The 12,804-nt window shown below is 37.5% G+C and overlaps 1 long non-coding RNA gene across 1 annotated transcript; it reads left to right on the top strand.

Moving 5' to 3' along the window:
• Window positions 1–1,859: 1,859 nt before the first annotated feature.
• On the top strand, window positions 1,860–12,439 carry LOC112949367. The gene is made up of 2 exons (XR_003249814.1): window positions 1,860–1,921; window positions 11,250–12,439. It is a non-coding gene; the product is annotated as an uncharacterized LOC112949367 (long non-coding RNA).
• Window positions 12,440–12,804: the final 365 nt, after the last annotated feature.

Consider the following 12,804-nt stretch of genomic DNA (forward strand, 5'->3'; position numbering starts at 1 on the left):
CTAAAATTATGAAGAGTTTAAGTGTTGTTACAGGTTCTGTTGAATCTCACCTATAGAGCAGAACCTGGAAGAAAAAAAAAAAGCATAAATTAGATGCACATTTCAAGCTGAAAACCTGATTTCAAACTAAATCCTGCATTTAATCTGCAAGTGCAGTGYTTGAGGAAGCAGCACGGACACAGAGCTGTGAGCAGTTAGCGTCACTTGATGCGGCACGTGCAGGCATTGCACTAGCAAATGTGGCAGAGCTCCCCTTCTGTCCAGTCACTTTTGCCAGAGCTCTGCAGGGACAGAGCTAGAGACTTGCCCTGGGTGCCCCTGCTCCATGTACAAGCCATGCTGGAATATAACTGGGAGATCCAGGTCACTTTTCTGGATGGAGGCAGCCTTAATGCTATGCAAGTGTATTTGAAAAGAAACCCTCTGTGCTCTTTGCAGGCACCCTCTTAATGAGAGATGGTCTTATTTAATCTCAAATTTCAAACTGTGTGTGTTTTTGCATGCTAAGTTTACCTTCAATGGTTGCAGCTGAGTGCATGAAGCCAAAAGGGCTGTGCTCTGACTGAGCCTTCTTCCTTGCACTGCTGAGGGAGGAGGGGGAAAAGGATTGAGCAGGAAGAGGTCACGCATCCAAAACCGCCTCCAGTCACCTGTGCTCTTTATTCTCAGAGCAATGTGGTGAGATGTGTGTATATATATATATATATATGTATCTCTAATAGAGAAAAAGAATAATATTCATGAGTCCTATGAGTTTCTCTGTGTTTCATGTCTTAGGAAACATGACCATAGACTTTCTTGTACTTTTGAGAGAATGCATTTGGAATTGCTGATGTTGTATTATCATTCTGCAAAGGAATTCCTTTGCATGCTCACAGAGAGCAAGGGGAAATAGTATCTTTCTCCTCCAGAGTATAAAAATTAAAGAAGAATCTCTAGTAATATAGGTATAAACTGTGTTTTCTTTTCTTTTTTTTTTTTTTTTTTAGTTTTTATTTATTAATTTCCTTTCCAAAATCTGTCTGTCCTGGAAGTCTTTTGGAGTAAACTTTTGACTATCACTGTGTGCCATCAGTCATGATGATGTATGTGGGAGCCCTAGCTAACACTGTGGTGTACCTAATATCTGTTTCTCCATAGGAGTTTAGTCTCATGAATATTGAATAAAGCAGCAGCTGGCTCCGTTCAAACTTTTATACGTATTTAAAAAAGAAAGTAAGGCTGTAGAAAGTAGATTCTTACTCTTCCTCCCCCACTTCCCAGCTCTCTTCTCTGCTTCTGTGACATTCCTTAAAATATCAGTGTCCCTCTGCACAGAACATGCTGTGGTAAATGACTGGCAGCATTCACAAACCAGGGAAAATTGTACATTGAAAGGCTGTGGGTATATTCAAGCACCAGCAAGAAGCTAGATCTCATCAACAGTTGAGATAACCTATCGTGACTTGGCAAGCCACCACTTGTGTTTATATTCAGTATTTCCTTTAAATTCAAAAGCCGGGCATTTTGCACAGAGAAAGCAATTATGTGCCCTCCCTATCCGTTATTACTAGACAAAAAGTCACCACCGGTTATTGCTGGAAGGAAGCAACAAGTGGCTTTGTTCTGATTCCTCTTTGCTGCTGTGTCACTCTCAGTATAAGTCCACCACTGTTTTGCCAGTCTATGTCTATATGTGTAGACATGGCCTACTCAAGGGTGAGAGCCCCAGATATGAGATCCCTAAAGGGAAAGGTTGAGGGCTACAGTGGTCATGATGACTACAAGCTGGAGCTTAATGAGCAGAGTCTGCTTTAGCAGCCAAGGAGTACCTGATACGTAACCCTTGCTCTTACTGCTAATTTTTTTTTTCAGTCAGATATTGCCCTGGTATTAACATCTGGACRCCGCTACGGATGGTAGAGAGAGTCCTCCAAGGGAGGTAAGCACTTTTGTTTATAAAGGACTTGCAAAATATGTTATGAAACCTTATTGGATTGCTTGCTCTAAAGGTGGAGGTGTGATTAAGTTTGCCACAAGGCTGCTTAAGCCTGCTGTTAAGCACAGGAGTTATTCTGTTGATATTGGAAAACTATTCACGTGCTCAATTACCTTCATGCTAAAGTGCCTTCATGAGCTGGAGCTTTTATCTTCAGTATTTATCACCTATTTTAGCATTCATATTAATTTTTTAAAGTTAAAATATTTAAAAGATTAAGTGTTCATGATCAATCACGTAACATTTTTGAAGGTTTACTTGTGGTGTTTTTAAAATGGCTGTGCATATCTGGCCTTTGCCAGCCTGTACACAGATGAGCTCTGTAAAGCAAGTCATCTCTTTGTAAAAAGAAATGGAAAATGAAAATCCGTCAATAAAGATACCTCTGTAGATACATTAGAGAGGACACAGAGATAACAAAAGCCAGAAAGTGGGGGGATAATTCCACAGGTAGCTAGCGAAATTATAACCCTGTATTTTCTGTCCTGGCTTACAAGCTGTAATGAGACCCAGGGAGTGAATGGTATAAGCCTCCATTTTTCTTAATGACAGTAGCAGTTAATGAATTTGACTTAGAGATTCAAGGCTACACACTAGCTTTATCAAGGCTGAGYGTTTCACAATTAGAAGGTCTGATTATATTTGTGAAATAATTTACTCATCAAACACCGCTATTAAATTTAGGATGCTTTTACAGCACTATTTCTATTGTTGTTTTCACATTCTATTTCACCGGCAATAAATCATTTTGAAGCAATTCATTTTTTACACATTGAGAGATAGACAGCAGATCCTGAACTCAGCAGGTGACACATTAAATTCAGAGACTTGTCAGTCATATTTAAAGCATATGGCTAACTCCTACAGCAGATCACTCCAGCGGAAAAAAACAGTTTCTGTGTAATTCCGTATCCGTGTCAAGCTGAAATAGCATTTTAGTTTTGCTTACCTAGATAAAGAAATCCTTATGAATATTCCATGCCTTGGCACGTAATACTAGTTAAAGACTATGCAGTGGCCATCTATAAACCCTGGAGTTTTTACCTGGCAAGGCCAGACCAGAACTGTTGATCGGCATCACTTTGATAAGGCAACATTTGCATTTTCCCCCTAGAAGATAAACTGAATAAATAAAAAGCCAGAGTGTTATTTCTTATTGTTTGAAAAAGAGGGTAATACTCGAGACGTCCCCACTGTTTCTCCTTTGGCCATAAGCTTGGAAGTAGGGAAGAGAATTTTTTCCAAGCCTCAGGGTTCATTCTGTGAAATGCAGAGCCCAGGAGCTCTGCAACACTTGCTCTTGCATGAAGGGGACACCTCTAGTGCTGTTCCTCAAGCTCAGATTGTTTGTATGAATATTTTTCCATTTAAATCATTGATAACATCTGGGAAGGTTATAAAATAAAGTAGGAGGAGCACACGAAGGATAGGATTATCACTGAAACAAAACAAAACAATTATGTTTGTTTTTTACACAGTTAAAATTGGTTAATCTTCATTTCAGACTGCTTTAGGAAAAACTCTTCTTGTGCTACAATGTGCAGGTGTGATTTACTCATATTGTTATGAGGGAACATCTGTTYTGATCATTGTCTTGTGCAGCCAAAGTTAGGTTGTGGCATGAAGTTGTATTGGATTTGAGCTTTCCAAACCAGATGATGCAAAATTTTTCTGTGAAAATAGAGAAAAGAAAAACAAATGAAAACAGAGAAGAACATTGAATAAGTCTGCAGTAATTAGGTATTCTTTTTAGGTTTCTATCTTTATTTTGCTTTTTATGCTTGTAGTGTAGAGGACTCAGTAAAACTCTGATTTTTTCTGGATTTTTCAAATCTCTTCCTTCAGCAAATATATAGCKTTAGAGGGATATCTTATAGTATGAGATATTACAGGATACTGTAGCTGGAGGTGTTTTTACAAGTGTCAGGTAGAAATTCAGAGCACTGCTGGGAAGCAGTATGTTGTGATGGTCTGTTGCCATTTGCTCTATATCAAGAATGTTGAGATTTTAACTAGGTCATGATCTGAGTATTATTTTTATTGCAATTATGATTCTGTGGGAATGTGTTTTGTTCTCCAATACAGCTTTTCTCTGCTCACAAATCAGCAATCGAGTACATTTCCTTCCTTCAGTGATAGCCATTAAATTTGTAGATAAAGGAGAGTAAGTACAGGCACAAATGTRACAGATGTGACTTCCTAATTGACATTTATGAGGGAAGCCCTTGGTGCACTTTCATACCAGCACGCCACTGCGATTTCCCCCAAGTGAGGTGATAGTTCTTGCTCAGCGTGTGTAGGAAAGGTCAGCTGCAGAGGCTGACGCTCTGCTCCTCTTCCTCCTCCATCGGTATCTTGTGCATATCAAACCTCTGTGTGAACTTCTGTATCTCTTGAGTGCACCCTTCTTTCCCATTCCTTCACGAAGTGAAACTGCAGAATGTAAGGGGAAATAAGAGAGAACACGTTCTTGGCATTGAGCTGTGGGCAAGTAAAGGTGACTAAATTTGCCTGTGTGAGAAAGTAGCTAACCTACAGACCTGAGGGAAAATTACAAGAGTTCTGGTAGAAAAGCGATCCTGTAGAAGTGTGCTGTCCTCTGAGTGTCTAGAGAGCAAATAAAACTACAATGGTGGCACATAAGGACTAAGGATATCATTCCTTAAACTCTTCACACAGCCAGCTGCTCTTACAAAGATTTCTGAAAGCAGACTCAAGAAGYGCAGATGGATGCATCTATATCCAGTTTTTGTGATTTATGCTGACATGGCATACGCTACCAATGCTGAGAATTATTTTCCCCTGACATAAAGGTCTCTCAATAATTGAAATTTGACCTGAACATGAGGAATTGGTTGGGGTAGTTCAGTATTATCAAATTTTCCATAAATTTCTTGAATGGATTGACCTTTATTATCTTTTTGAAACTCTAATGTTTCCCATTGCATCACCGTGCTGGCCTGAATTTATGTCTCTAGCCCTGTGGAGCGTGATGTGGAGATTAAAGGTGTGCTYGTTCTTTCCTTCTCCTCTCTTCCCCCTGCATCCCTGCTCCTGTTCAGCTTTAGAAACGTTTACAGAGCAATGGGAGTTTTCAGCCTCCTAGTTAAGAGGATTAGCCAGGTGGAAGCCACCTAAAGCATTAACAGTTTGGGAATGAACGTTGTCATTTACCCTCTGAATCGTTAAATTCTTGTGCTTTCTCTTTGATGGTATTGATTGCCCTGCAGCTTCCCTCAACCTCCCTTTTACTATTGCACATACAGGTGTTTTTCCTTGCTGTTAGTGCACATGTGCTCTTATACACATGCAAAAAACTTCTTCACAGTACTTCTCTATTTGTGATATCAGGTTATTCTGTCTTTCTCATTGCCAATACAGTCAGGAGGTGCGTTAGCTCCTCCAAGGTGCAAAACTGTTCTTACTGTTTCAGAAGTGGCAGTTCATGGGCRGACTGTGTTCTGCTTAAACTCTGGTCACTCTTGGGTAATTCTGGAGAAAAATCTGTTCCAGTTTATTTCTGAACTGGGAAAAAATGCTCCTGTGAGCAGTTTTCAGTGTATTCATGCTGCTACCAGGTTTATGACTTTCTCTCATATAAGCACTTCAGGGCATTCTGTCTGCTTAGTGTGTATGTGTACATATGTATGTATGGATTGCTCGTTTTTCTTGCATTTTGTTGTTCTCCAGAAGTCCTTTGCAACTTCAGTTTTTCTAGAGATCAGTGATTCTGTTTTACCAGGGTGCATGAGATGGTTTTATAGAGCAGTGGTTATCAGCATGTTATACTTCGTGACTGCTGTTACATTCAATACAATTATGTATTGAATTCAATTCAATATTCAATTCAATTCAATTCAATATTCAGTATTCAATACAGTTACAGTTCAATACAGTTATTCAATTCAGTTATGTCATGAAAAGCACATAAATTAGGCTGCTTTAAATGCAAATATATGCTTTAGAATAGCCAGTTTCAAAAAGATGGAAACAATATGAGCTATATCAGCTGTGAGAAAGTAGTTAGTTATAAAAATCTGAAGGATATTGGAGAAATATTTAAGATATCTCCCTATAAGCAATGATGTGTTTCTTCAAGGCTTAAGAGAACTTAGACATGTGCATACTGCTTCATGTCTCTGTGTCTGGGAATATTCAATTTAGTTCTTTCTGAGTTACCTATTCATAGGTTTTGGTGATGAAATATAAAATGTTTTCTATGAAATTATGATATCTTTTATGTGACTGTTGGAGTTTTTCACAAGCATGCAATTATTAAAACTTATAGAAATGTATTGATCTAGTAGACCTACTAAGTAGTTCTTAATTTTGAAAAGAACTGCATGAAAGAATTGCTAATGCTTTTATGAGACCTAAGTATTGTATATTGTATCTGTTCATCGTGGCAATATGCATTAAAATATCTTTTTGTTTCACTATGAAACTTTTTTTTATTTTCCTGGGAGAAATTGCTACTTGCTTTTGGAGTCTAAAGCTCCATGGAGAGATCAAGATCAGAATAAACATAATTAGTTAAGAAAGCCAATTCTTCATGTTTAGTGAAGTATAGACTAACATCTGRAAAAGATCCATTTGGAATAACCCGAGTTATAACTGCTTACTGTTACTCTACTGATGTTAATGATGTTGCTCTCTAGGTTAACAAGATGCCATAATTACTGTTGTTGTTATGGTTCTCTTAGGACATTTCTTGGAAGATCATATGTACTTTTTAATTATTGAACTCTTCGGCAACTTCCCCTGGCATCAGGGAGTGCAGTTTATTCTGGGAAGTGGCAATGCTTTTCCCCCTTTTCATGCCTTGGGGAGGAGAATTAGGAGYGGGTTCTTAATTATATACATGTATATAATATACTTGTATGGCCTAATCCACTTCCTGACACGTTAAATGGAGAACTGAAATGCGTTTGATGCACATCATCTTTGGTATTGTAAATGAATGAGAATGGCAGAACGTTTGTATTGGGAAATTGTATTTTGTAAATCTGTTCTTTGCAGTGGTTAGTAAACTAAGCATTTGGTCCCAGCATCATTCATAGGTGCTTTAAATGTCCTGTTTTCATTAGAAGCACATAGTAAAGGAAAAAAAAAAACAGATTTCAGCTGTTATAAAAATCTATGTAGTTTGACTAAAATTGCTTGCGTATTTGCTGAACGCAATTTTCACTTGTGTTTCTATTTTTTGTTTGAAGTATCCTCTTTATTGTTTTATTGTTTATCCTCTTATGGTGATCAGAAAATATTTGATAATTTCCTAGTTTGGCAAGCACTTATTAACACCAGATATATTTTTACTTCATTTTTCCAATTACTGTAGTTAGGGAAGATTTTTTTTTTTTTTTTTTTTTTTTGCTTGTTTGTTTAATATTATTCACTGCAACATAGAGGTAAGTTGGCTTCTTAGGTATCTAGAACTTTGCTTGGAGTATGGTGAGGTGCACTGCAGTCGTTACTGTACTATATCAGTAGTGCATCTACAATGTTTTTCAGTCTAAGTTATGTAATTCTATTCTGTAAATCTCCTCTGCAGCCACTAAGTTTTGTGCTTATCATGAGCTATGAAACAATGCTGATGGAATACACTTACACAAGCTATAAATGCTAGGTGTGTAGGATCTCTTCCTGGAGAAATGATGTTTTTGCCAGGCTTGCAGTTTTGTTTTATTTTTATTGCATTTTTCCAGAACCCCAATAGTTGTTTGGACAAGGAAATGGTTTCTTCTATCATTGACCAAATGTCCATTTCATTGATTGAGGTATTCCTTATTTGATCTTTTCTGGACACTAGAATTGAGGGACAGGAATGAAAGGCAATGAGGGAATTCGAGGTTTTCTCCCTGTTGATCTATAGGCAGGAGTCTACCCTCTTTTCTCCTCTCTTTAAATCAGTCTTTATCAGTCGCAGTTTGATATATTTCAAACTTGCTGGCAGAGTATTAAAATGATTAATATCAAATATTCTTTGTCAAATCTTTCTGGGAGGATTTAGGGAAGGTAAACAGTGCTATAAGTAAATAAACAATACTGTCAGAAAATTGAAATGTTTATTTATAAACTAGTACTTAGACAAGCTTTTGTTGATAATGTTTTTATTTCAAATGAATATGCAGTTAATTTACATACATTTCTTTTAATTCTACATTTCTGTGGATGTAAATATACTTATTTTTAAACAGTAATATGTCTGTCTCCTACTCTTTCTCTTATCTGGTCTATGTAGTATTGCCTCCATTTCTTCTGTGCTATATATATAGGTTTTATTTTTTTTTAGCTCATGTACTCTTTCATCTAGATGTTTCTTTAAGAGAAATAAAAAAGACCTCTTTTACGTTGGTATACTTGGTTTTATATGTGTGTATATATATTTAAAAGAAAAAAAAATGAAGGGATCATAACTATTCCATAGCAAGGATATAACTAAATGTTTGTCTCTGCCCAAATAAATTTCTCTCATGTACAGAGGACAGCAGTGGCAACCAACTGTTAGGTTAGAGGAAGTCAAGACCTCTTCTGAGTYTGAAGTTAACTTCACAGGATCATTCCTGAATCACAGAGTTCAAAGCAAGAATCTATTTAAAATGATGTCTGATAACTTCAGACCTGTCTTCCTTACATTGTTATGAAAAATGTTACCAGTTAGTTGCTGATGTCCATCCAAAAATGGGACCCTATTGCACAGTACTGTGCTTAAGATAGTCTCCCCATACTCTTTTTCTTGTTTTTTTAAACCTGGAGGAATTTGCACCAGCCCTTTTTGTGATGATGTGGATGGATTTTATTGTATGAACATAGCTTTTGAAGGTGAGCATTTAGTGCACATTAAGGAAGAAAGCTCTTTAAGTTTACATTCTTATCAAGAATTCGTAGTAAGTTGAASCTGGATTGAAGCTTTACATACTGCAAAGAAAGTAAGTATTTTCCTCCTCCTCATTCTTCCTGAAAGTGTTTAATTCTATACTTGGAAGTTTATGGAGTTTTCTGAGCTCTCCAGAAGAAAATGAATAACTGTTACTTGAAGTTATTACTATTTCTCAGATAAACCTTTTTTTTTTCCCAGGAATTTCTATATTCTGGAAAGAAATGYGTTCATTTATTGTATAATATTTTTAACAGATTTTGTTACGCCAAAATGATTTTTATAAGATTACACCAGAATGTCACCTTATCCAGTTTTCCACGGCCCTCTGACACATGATAATCTGAATTTATTCCTGTGATCTCATGATTTTACTGGTCTATAAAAGCAAGTTACTGTCACTGTACACATTCTGAATGATAACACTTTGTCTTTACATAATGATTTACCACTTATCTCCCTCTACATTACATGTGATAAATCAACAGGTCTCTTTGTGTGCAGTAGAAGAACAGTATTAAAACCAAATTTATAGATAGGATATCAGGTAAACTGGGGCACAGAGAGGTTTAGGTTTGGCAGCGAGATGCGGGATATGCTCAGGCTGTTTTGCTTTTCAGTGTGATTTCATACATTGCTCCTTCAGCTGAATATAAGTCACTGGAATCTCAAATCATATTACTAAAACTAGCCATGCTGTGGGAGGAGGGGAAATCCCATCTTCTGCAGGTGACAGGCTTTTCCCCTGCAAAAGTGTTCGCCTTTTATACTGACACTTCAGAGCACCAATGCTATTGAAAATCTTAGTAGAGGTTTTGAACATCCATTTGTCTAGTTTACATGTTGGCAAGCAAGAGTAATTATTTGCAGTGCAAATGGATATTATGTAGTCCTCCTTACTTCTCTTACTACTCCCTCCCTTACAACTTTTCCAGTTTCTCTCTATTAGTTAGAGATGACAACTCTAAAGGTTGTACTCTAAAATAGCCATTGCTCATGTGAAGCTWTTGAATATATACCCAAGTACATGAGTATAGTAGCTTTATTCAAGATATACTGGAACCAAAACAGTAGGCCCATTAAAAAATGGGCCTAATGACAGACATTATTGYATTTATGTTTCAGCATTTGTACACTGTTTTGTAGACCACATTTTGTTCACAGTTACCACTTCCYGTACCACTAAAAAAAGTAAGGATGATCAGTGTGGCTAAGGCAATTGTCAGTTAAATTTCCTTGTTCTACAACAAAGAGGTAGAAAAAGGTGATACAGCTTCATTGGCTTCAGTGGATTGACTTCAGTGAGCTGTCTGAAGACTGCGTTTGGCCATTGGTCCAACCCTGTATTGGATCAAACTGAACTTACTGAAGGAGAAATGTTTGTCAATTGGACTATCGCTTTAGATGGGATTGCAAAATTTGTTAAAGGAACAACTATGTGTAAAAATAAAATAAAATAAAATTGCAGGATGAACTGGCAACTTTAACTCAAGACTTCCAGAAAGAACTAGACTTTTCTTAGCATGGAAAAGAAAAMCACATTGCACTAATCTGAGAATGATGCATAAACCATAGTAGTTTTTGTTTGCAAGCATATCCTTGTGAACTGGCTAAAAATGGATATAATCACTTTTGTACAACTGTGCTAAAATACCACATGGAGAGGGGAGAATTGAGTAAAATCCCTGGCTGTATACATGTGAGCTTATCTTTGACAGCCTATTATTTCCCCGGGTATTTGTTTGCTGTGGGAGCAGAACAATGGGGTCTCAGAGCCACACCATTTGGATCTAATGAAAAATATGGAGACTTTCAGGCAGGTCACTGGCTGGTGCTTATGTTCTTTTTCTGCCAACCCTAATTATTCAATTTGTGATTCAGATATAGAGGTTTTCTGTTTTCCTGGTTGAATGCTGCACATGCTGTAAGTATCTTGGGGCAACTTCTGAAATTCCTCAGCAAGGAGGAAAGTGAGCATCTTGAAGTGAACATCCTCAATTTAGTGCTGCTCTATCAGAGTACCATATTTTAGAATTATATCTCAAAGGGCGTGGGAATTCTCAGAGTACATTTGTAAGGGTAACTGTACATGCACAGTCCCACTGTATTTAAACAGGTCTGTGATATTACAGCTTGTTTAAGAAAGTTCTGTTACAGAGCCTGCATTTAGGAGGTTGAACTGATCTCACTTTGTATTACTCACTGCTTCCACCCTTCGAATCCAGAATAATGCCCTGTTCCTGTGTTGTTCTATGAAATTTTCTGTCACATCTGTAAAGCAGTATTTGGCTCAGATCAAAACACACAAAAAACAAGGAGCAAGATAGACAGAACTGTAAATATTTCCCTTTTTGCCACTAGTTTAAGCATTTTCCTTTTTGTTAATGCACTTAGGTATCCAGGCACATACCTTCAAAACAGAGACTCTTTCTCCCGAGAAACRGACTGTTTTGTTCTATGGTTGGTAGTGTCCGTGTTACGAAGGCTGAGCTACCAGAAGACTTAGCAGTGAATTGCAAGTCTGAGATCTGCAAGAGAATCTTGTGGAAGTTGGGAAGCGGACACAGGAAAACAGCACAGACTCATGGAGTCATTAAGGTTGGAAGGGTTGCTAGTGTCTTCCTACATTTCCATTTATGTCCCTAAACCCTTTCTTTCTAAACRTAAGAAGTGTAAAGACCTATCTTCAGCAGCAGAGMTGAATTTACAGAACTTATGACTTTGGGAGACTTTAATTCCTTTCCTGTGCAAGGCAATTTCAAAGTACTTCTCTGCTTTCAGAATATTTGAGTATCTGTTCAGGGATGATGTCTTGTTTCAAAGATATTGTGTTTGCAATGTGCTATCTAAGTTTGTATGCTTTTTGATGAATGGTCACTTTTGATCCTTTGCAATCCAATGATCTTTGGAGCCAAAGGGAGAGACTAGTTTTAGTAGGTTTTCAGTAAGTTGTTTCATGGAAGCCTGCGATATAGCCTAGGGGGACTGAGCTCATCAACCAAAAACACAGTTCCTGCTACAGTAGCTGCTCTGGAAGCAAACCAGGTAGCCCTGTCACAGTGAATGCCAGCCCAGATCTGCCTCATTTTGAGTTGGTGTTCCTGTAAAGGGTTCTTCACAATTACACATCTTAATATTATCTCAAGACTGCTATCCRAAGAAATAGCTTAGAAAATGGACATCTCTCATCTTTACGTGGAGGTATCCTCCCTGTTTTGTGATCATAAGCTGATGTTTCTAACACCTACGCAATGAGAAAAATGTATTTATACTAGGTCTGTCTTGTAGCTGGCATATTTTGGCCAGGAAAATGTCACTTCACATTGACCTTTTGAGAATAGTCTTAGTTGTGTATTATTATTATTATTTTTATTTGCCAGGAGTCTTTTGTTCATTTACTCTATCAGTTCAAGTCTCCTCTTTTCTTAGTCACTAACAGTAATTTGTGAATGAACTGCATCAGAATCAGAGCTGTAAGTCACTTCCAGAAATGTTAATCAATTTGGGTTGCATTTGAGCTTATTGGTAGCATTCCTTTTTCCCCACTATCTGTGGCTCCAGTATTCTGACTCCAGAGGAGTTCTTTTGGTCACCCCAGGGGCTTATTGAACCCTGTGGCAATCTCTTTATTTTATAATGAGTGTGTTTCAAAGGAACCATCACTCAAAATTGAACTTGGACAGAAGAGCAACTATTGAAATAGACCTCAAAATGCAGCTGAATCCTTAGGACAGGTCAAGGGCTTGGAGTGGATGTATATCGAGRAATTAAACAGTTGTTTTCTTGTAATGCTTCCTGGGTTTGTGGTCCTCACTCCCTTAAATAGCCTTTGTGATAAAGGCACATGAAGCAGAGCAAATGCTGAGTTCTCCTGTAATMCTCACCTCAGAGTTAACAAGTTTCAAGGAAGCTCCACGTACTTCCTTCAGTGTCTTAAGTTGTAGATGGT

This window comes from Nothoprocta perdicaria, unplaced genomic scaffold (assembly GCF_003342845.1).
Source record: "Nothoprocta perdicaria isolate Ctin4 unplaced genomic scaffold, notPer1 scaffold_291, whole genome shotgun sequence".
NCBI classification, from domain to species: Eukaryota; Metazoa; Chordata; class Aves; order Tinamiformes; family Tinamidae; genus Nothoprocta; species Nothoprocta perdicaria.